The following is an 8,553-nucleotide window of genomic DNA, read 5'->3' on the forward strand; positions in this document are numbered from 1 at the left end:
ATCTTTGTCTTTGATCAAAATATTTTTGTCTTTGATCAAAACAGTTTTGTGTTTGATCAGATCCATTTTTGTTTTTCATCATAGCAGTTAGCCTTTCCCTTTGTATTGAGCAACTTTCTCTTTGATCATAGCAACTTTGTCTTTGATCAAAATATTTTTGTCTTTGATCAAAACATTTTTGTGTTTGATCAGATCCATTTTTGTTTTTCATCATAGCAGTTAGCCTTTCCCTTTGTTTTGAGCACTTTTCTCTGTGATCATAGCAACTTTGTCTTTGATCAAAATATTTTTGTCTTTGATCAAAACAATTTTGTTTTTGATCAAAGAATTTTTGTTTTTGATCTAACCATTTAACCTTTCCATTTGATTTTGGCACTTTTCTCTTTGATCATAGCAATTTTCTCTTTCATCATAGCAACTTTGTCTTTGATCAAAATATTTTTGTTTTTGATCTAACCATTTAACCTTTCCATTTGATTTTGGCAATTTTGTCTTTGATCATAGCACTTTTCTCTTTGATCATGGCAATTATCTCTTTCATCATAGCAACTTTGTCTTTGATCAAAATATTTTTGTTTTTGATCTAACCATTTAACCTTTCCATTTGATTTTGGCAATTTTCTCTTTGATCATAGCACTTTTCTCTTTGATCATAGCAATTTTCTCTTTGATCTTAATTTTCTCTTTCATCATAGCAATTTTGTCTTTGATCAAAGCATTTTTGTTTCTGATCAAAGCAGTTAGCCTTTCCCTTTGATTTTAGCACTTTTCTCTTTGATCATAGCAACTTTGTCTTTGATCAAAATATGTTTGTCTTTGATCAAAACATTTTTGTGTTTGATCAGATCCATTTTTGTTTTTGGTCATAGCAGTTAGCCTTTCCCTTTGTTTTCAGCACTTTTCTCGTTTATCATAGCAACTTTGTCTTTGATCAAAATATTTTTGTCTTTGATCAAAACAATTTTGTTTTTGATCAAAGAATTTTTGTTTTTGATCTAACCATTTAACCTTTCCATTTGATTTTGGCAATTTTCTCTTTGATCATAGCACTTTTCTCTTTCATCTTAGCAATTTTCTCTTTCATCATAGCAATTTTGTCTTTGATCAAAGCATTTTTGTTTTTGATCAAAGCAGTTAGCCTTTCCCTTTGATTTTAGCACTTTTCTCTTTGATCATAGCAATTTTCTCTTTGATCATAGCATCTTTGTCTTTGATCAAAATATTTTTGTCTTTGATCAAAACAGTTTTGTGTTTGATCAGATCCATTTTTGTTTTTCATCATAGCAGTTAGCCTTTCCCTTTGTATTGAGCAACTTTCTCTTTGATCATAGCAACTTTGTCTTTGATCAAAATATTTTTGTCTTTGATCAAAACATTTTTGTGTTTGATCAGATCCATTTTTGTTTTTCATCATAGCAGTTAGCCTTTCCCTTTGTTTTGAGCACTTTTCTCTGTGATCATAGCAACTTTGTCTTTGATCAAAATATTTTTGTCTTTGATCAAAACAATTTTGTTTTTGATCAAAGAATTTTTGTTTTTGATCTAACCATTTAACCTTTCCATTTGATTTTGGCAATTTTCTCTTTGATCATAGCACTTTTCTCTTTGATCTTAGCAATTTTCTCTTTCATCATAGCAATTTTGTCTTTGATCAAAGCATTTTTGTTTTTGATCAAAGCAGTTAGCCTTTCCCTTTGATTTTAACACCTTTCTCTTTGATCATAGCAATTTTCTCTTTGATCATTGCAACTTTGTCTTTGATCAAAATATGTTTGTCTTTGATCAAAACATTTTTGTGTTTGATCAGATCCATTTTTGTTTTTCATCATAGCAGTTAGCCTTTCCCTTAGTTTTCAGCACTTTTCTCGTTGATCAAAGCAACTTTGTCTTTGATCAAAATATTTTTGTCTTTGATCAAAACAATTTTGTTTTTGATCTAACCATTTAACCTTTCCATTTGATTTTGGCAATTTTCTCTTTGATCATAGCACTTTTCTCTTTGATCTTAGCAATTTTCTCTTTCATCATAGCAATTTTGTCTTTGATCAAAGCATTTTTGTTTTTGATCAAAGCAGTTAGCCTTTCCCTTTGATTTTAGCACTTTGCTCTTTGATCATAGCAATTTTCTCTTTGATCATAGCAACTTTGTCTTTGATCAAAATATTTTTGTCTTTGATCAAAACATTTTTGTGTTTGATCAGATCCATTTTTGTTTTTTATCATAGCAATTAGCCTTTCCCTTTGTTTTGAGCACTTTTCTCTTTGATCATAGCAATTTTGTCTTTGATCAAAACAATTTTGTTTTTGATCAAAAAAATTTTGTTTTTAATCTAACCATTTAACCTTTCCATTTGATTTTGGCACTTTTCTCTTTGATCACAGCAATTTTCTCTTTGATCATAGCAACTTTGTCTTTGATCAAAATATTTTTGTCTTTGATCAAAACATTTTTGTGTTTGATCAGATCCATTTTTGTTTTTCATCATAGCAGTTAGCCTTTCCCTTTGTTTTGAACACTTTTCTCTTTGATCATAGCAATTTTCTCTTTCATCATAGCAACTTTGTCTTTGATCAAAGCATTTTTGTTTTTGATCAAAGAATTTTTGTTTTTGATCTAACCATTTAACCTTTCCATTTGATTTTGGCAATTTTCTCTTTGATCATAGCACTTTTCTCTTTGATCTTAGCAATTTTCTCTTTCATCATAGCAATTTTGTCTTTGATCAAAGCATTTTTGTTTTTGATCAAAGCAGTTAGCCTTTCCCTTTGATTTTAGCACCTTTCTCTTTGATCATAGCAATTTTCTCTTTGATCATTGCAACTTTGTCTTTGATCAAAATATTTTTGTCTTTGATCAAAACATTTTTGTGTTTGATCAGATCCATTTTTGTTTTTCATCATTTCAGTTAGTCTTTCCCTTTGTTTTCAGCACTTTTCTCGTTGATCATAGCAACTTTGTCTTTGATCAAAATATTTTTGTCTTTGATCAAAACAATTTTGTTTTTGATCAAAGAATTTTTGTTTTTGATCTAACCATTTAACCTTTCCATTTGATTTTGGCACTATTCTCTTTGATCATAGCAATTTTCTCTTTCATCATAGCAACTTTGTCTTTGATCAAAATATGTTTGTCTTTGATCAAAACATTTTTGTGTTTGATCAGATCCATTTTTGTTTTTGATCATATCAGTTAGTCTTTCCCTTTGTTTTCAGCACTTTTCTCGTTGATCATAGCAACTTTGTCTTTGATCAAAATATTTTTGTCTTTGATCAAAACAATTTTGTTTTTGATCAAAGAATTTTTGTTTTTGATCTAACCATTTAACCTTTCCATTTGATTTTGGCACTTTTCTCTTTGATCATAGCAATTTTCTCTTTCATCATAGCAACTTTGTCTTTGATCAAAATATTTTTGTTTTTGATCTAACCATTTAACCTTTCCATTTGATTTTGGCAATTTTGTCTTTGATCATAGCACTTTTCTCTTTGATCATGGCAATTATCTCTTTCATCATAGCAACTTTGTCTTTGATCAAAATATTTTTGTTTTTGATCTAACCATTTAACCTTTCCATTTGATTTTGGCAATTTTCTCTTTGATCATAGCACTTTTCTCTTTGATCATAGCAATTTTCTCTTTGATCTTAATTTTCTCTTTCATTATAGCAATTTTGTCTTTGATCAAAGCATTTTTGTTTCTGATCAAAGCAGTTAGCCTTTCCCTTTGATTTTAGCACTTTTCTCTTTGATCATAGCAACTTTGTCTTTGATCAAAATATGTTTGTCTTTGATCAAAACATTTTTGTGTTTGATCAGATCCATTTTTGTTTTTGGTCATAGCAGTTAGCCTTTCCCTTTGTTTTCAGCACTTTTCTCGTTTATCATAGCAACTTTGTCTTTGATCAAAATATTTTTGTCTTTGATCAAAACAATTTTGTTTTTGATCAAAGAATTTTTGTTTTTGATCTAACCATTTAACCTTTCCATTTGATTTTGGCAATTTTCTCTTTGATCATAGCACTTTTCTCTTTCATCTTAGCAATTTTCTCTTTCATCATAGCAATTTTGTCTTTGATCAAAGCATTTTTGTTTTTGATCAAAGCAGTTAGCCTTTCCCTTTGATTTTAGCACTTTTCTCTTTGATCATAGCAATTTTCTCTTTGATCATAGCATCTTTGTCTTTGATCAAAATATTTTTGTCTTTGATCAAAACAGTTTTGTGTTTGATCAGATCCATTTTTGTTTTTCATCATAGCAGTTAGCCTTTCCCTTTGTATTGAGCAACTTTCTCTTTGATCATAGCAACTTTGTCTTTGATCAAAATATTTTTGTCTTTGATCAAAACATTTTTGTGTTTGATCAGATCCATTTTTGTTTTTCATCATAGCAGTTAGCCTTTCCCTTTGTTTTGAGCACTTTTCTCTGTGATCATAGCAACTTTGTCTTTGATCAAAATATTTTTGTCTTTGATCAAAACAATTTTGTTTTTGATCAAAGAATTTTTGTTTTTGATCTAACCATTTAACCTTTCCATTTGATTTTGGCAATTTTCTCTTTGATCATAGCACTTTTCTCTTTGATCTTAGCAATTTTCTCTTTCATCATAGCAATTTTGTCTTTGATCAAAGCATTTTTGTTTTTGATCAAAGCAGTTAGCCTTTCCCTTTGATTTTAACACCTTTCTCTTTGATCATAGCAATTTTCTCTTTGATCATTGCAACTTTGTCTTTGATCAAAATATGTTTGTCTTTGATCAAAACATTTTTGTGTTTGATCAGATCCATTTTTGTTTTTCATCATAGCAGTTAGCCTTTCCCTTAGTTTTCAGCACTTTTCTCGTTGATCAAAGCAACTTTGTCTTTGATCAAAATATTTTTGTCTTTGATCAAAACAATTTTGTTTTTGATCTAACCATTTAACCTTTCCATTTGATTTTGGCAATTTTCTCTTTGATCATAGCACTTTTCTCTTTCATCTTAGCAATTTTCTCTTTCATCATAGCAATTTTGTCTTTGATCAAAGCATTTTTGTTTTTGATCAAAGCAGTTAGCCTTTCCCTTTGATTTTAGCACTTTGCTCTTTGATCATAGCAATTTTCTCTTTGATCATAGCAACTTTGTCTTTGATCAAAATATTTTTGTCTTTGATCAAAACATTTTTGTGTTTGATCAGATCCATTTTTGTTTTTCATCATAGCAGTTAGCCTTTCCCTTTGTTTTGAACACTTTTCTCTTTGATCATAGCAATTTTCTCTTTCATCATAGCAACTTTGTCTTTGATCAAAGCATTTTTGTTTTTGATCAAAGAATTTTTGTTTTTGATCTAACCATTTAACCTTTCCATTTGATTTTGGCAATTTTCTCTTTGATCATAGCACTTTTCTCTTTGATCTTAGCAATTTTCTCTTTCATCATAGCAATTTTGTCTTTGATCAAAGCATTTTTGTTTTTGATCAAAGCAGTTAGCCTTTCCCTTTGATTTTAGCACCTTTCTCTTTGATCATAGCAATTTTCTCTTTGATCATTGCAACTTTGTCTTTGATCAAAATATGTTTGTCTTTGATCAAAACATTTTTGTGTTTGATCAGATCCATTTTTGTTTTTGATCATAGCAGTTAGCCTTTCCCTTTGTTTTCAGCACTTTTCTCTTTGATCATAGCAACATTGTCTTTGATCAAAATATTTTTGTCTTTGATCAAAACAATTTTGTTTTTGATCAAAGAATTTTTGTTTTTAATCTAACCATTTAACCTTTCCATTTGATTTTGGCACTTTTCTCTTTGATCATAGCAACTTTGTCTTTGATCAAAATATTTTTGTCTTTGATCAAAACATTTTTGTGTTTGATCAGATCCATTTTTGTTTTTCATCATAGCAGTTAGCCTTTCCCTTAGTTTTCAGCACTTTTCTCGTTGATCAAAGCAACTTTGTCTTTGATCAAAATATTTTTGTCTTTGATCAAAACAATTTTGTTTTTGATCAAAGAATTTTTGTTTTTGATCTAATCATTTAACCTTTCCATTTGATTTTGGCAATTTTCTCTTTGATCATAGCACTTTTCTCTTTGATCTTAGCAATTTTCTCTTTCATCATAGCAATTTTGTCTTTGATCAAAGCAGTTAGCCTTTCCCTTTGATTTTAGCACTTTTCTCTTTGATCATAGCAATTTTCTCTTTTATCATAGCAACTTTGTCTTTGATCAAAATATTTTTGTCTTTGATCAGATCCATTTTTGTTTTTGATCATATCAGTTAGCCTTTTCCTTTGTTTTGAGCACTTTTCTCTTTGATCAAAGCAATTTTGTGTTTGATCATAGCAATTTTGTCTTTGATCATAGCAATTTTCTCTTTGATCATAGCAACTTTGTCTTTGATCAAAATATTTTTGTCTTTGATCAAAACATTTTTGTGTTTGATCGAATTCCATTTTTGTTTTTGATCATAGCAGTTAGCCTTTCCCTTTGTTTTGAGCACTTTTCTGTTTGATCATAGCAACTTTGTCTTTGATCAAAACAATTTTGTTTTTGATCAAAGAATTTTTGTGTTTTATCTAACCATTTAACCTTTCCATTTGATTTTGGCACTTTTCTCTTTGATCATAGCAATTTTCTCTTTGATCATAGCAACTTTGTCTTTGATCAAAGCATTTTTGTTTTTGATCAAAGAATTTTTATTTTTAATCTAACCATTTAATCTTTCCATTTGATTTTGGCACTTTTCTCTTTGATCATAGCACTTTTCTCTTTGATCTTAGCAATTTTCTCTTTCATCATAGCAATTTTGTCTTTGATCAAAGCATTTTTGTTTTTGATCAAAGAATTTTTCTTTGTCAAAGCATTTTTGTCTTTGATCAAAACATTTTTGTCTTTGGTCTTACAATTTTTGTTTTTGATCATAGCAGTTAGCCTTTCCCTTTGATTTTAGCACTTTTCTCATTGATCATAGAAATTTTCTCTTTGATCAAAACATTTTTGTCTTTGATCAAATCCATTTTTGTTTTTCAACATAGAAGTTAGTCTTTCCCTTTAATTTGAGCACTTTTCTCTTTGATCACAGCATTTATCTCTTTGATCATATCAATTTTGTGTTTGATCAAAGGATTTTTGTCTTTGATCAAAATATTTTTGTTTTTATTCTTAGCATTTTTCCTTTCCATTTGATTTTGGCACTTTTCCCTTTGATCATGGCAATTTTCTCTTTGATCAAAGCATTTTGTTTTTGATCAAAGCATTTTTGTTTTTGATCAAAGCAGTTGGCCTCTCCCTCTGATTTTAGCACTTTTCTCTTTGATCATAGCAATTTTGTCTTTGATCAAAGCACTTTTGTCTTTGATCAAAACATTTTTGTTTTTGATCAACGCAGTTGGCCTCTCCCTTTGATTTTAGCACTTTTCTCTTTGATCATAGCAATTTTGTCTTTGATCATAGCAATTTTGTCTTTGATCAAAGCACTTTTGTCTTTGATCAAAACATTTTTGTCTTTCATCAAATCCATTTTTGTTTTTGATCATAGCATTCAGCCTTTCCCTTTGATTTGAGAATTTTCTGTTTGATCATAGCAATTTTGTCTTTGATCAAAGCACTTTTGTCTTTGATCAAAACATTTTTGTCTTTGATCAAATCCATTTTTGTTTTTGATCATAGCAGTTAGTCTTTCCCTTTGATTTGAGCACTTTTCTCTTTGATCACAGCAATTTTCTCTTTGATCATATCAATTTTGTCTTTGATTATAGCAATTTTGTCTTTGATCAAAGCATTTTTTTCTTTGATCAAAGTATTTTTGTTTTTGATCTTAGCATTTTGCCTTTCCATTTGATTTTGGCACTTTTCCCTTTGATCATAGCAATTTTCTCTTTGATCAAAGCATTTTTGTTTTTGATCAACGCAGTTGGCCTTTCCCTTTGATTTTAGCACTTTTCTCTTTGATCATAACAATTTTGTCTTTGATCAAAGCATTTTTGTCTTTGATCAAAATGTTTTTGTCTTTCATCAAAGCATTTTGTTTTGATTAAAGCATTTTGCATTTCCATTTGATTTTAGCGCTTTTCTCTTTGATCATAGCAATTTTGTCTCTGATCAAAGCATTTTTGTCTTTGATCAAATCAGTTTTGTTTTTGATCTTAGCATTTAGCCTTTCCGTTTGATTTCTGCACTTCCCCCTTTGGTCATAGCAATTTTCTCTTTGATCATAGCATTTTTGTCTTCGATCAAAACACTTTTCTTTTTGGGCAAAGCATTTTTGTTTTTGATCAAAGTGTTTAGCCTTTCCCTTTGATTTTGGCACTCTTCTCTTTGATCATAATAATTATGTCTTTGATCAAAGCATCTTTGTTTTTGATCAGAGCATTTAACCTTTCCCTTTGAACAAAGCATTTTTGTCTTTCATGATAACATTTTTGTCTTTGATGAAACCATTTTTGTTTCTGATTAAATCATTTAACCCTTCCCGTTGATCGTGGAATTTTTGTCTTTGATTGAAGCATTTTTGTCTTTGATCAAAGCATCCATCCTTTCCTTTTGATTTTAGCATTTTTCCCTTTGATCAAATCTGTTTTG

Source organism: Xiphophorus couchianus, chromosome 21 (assembly GCF_001444195.1).
Source record: "Xiphophorus couchianus chromosome 21, X_couchianus-1.0, whole genome shotgun sequence".
Taxonomy (NCBI): domain Eukaryota; kingdom Metazoa; phylum Chordata; class Actinopteri; order Cyprinodontiformes; family Poeciliidae; genus Xiphophorus; species Xiphophorus couchianus.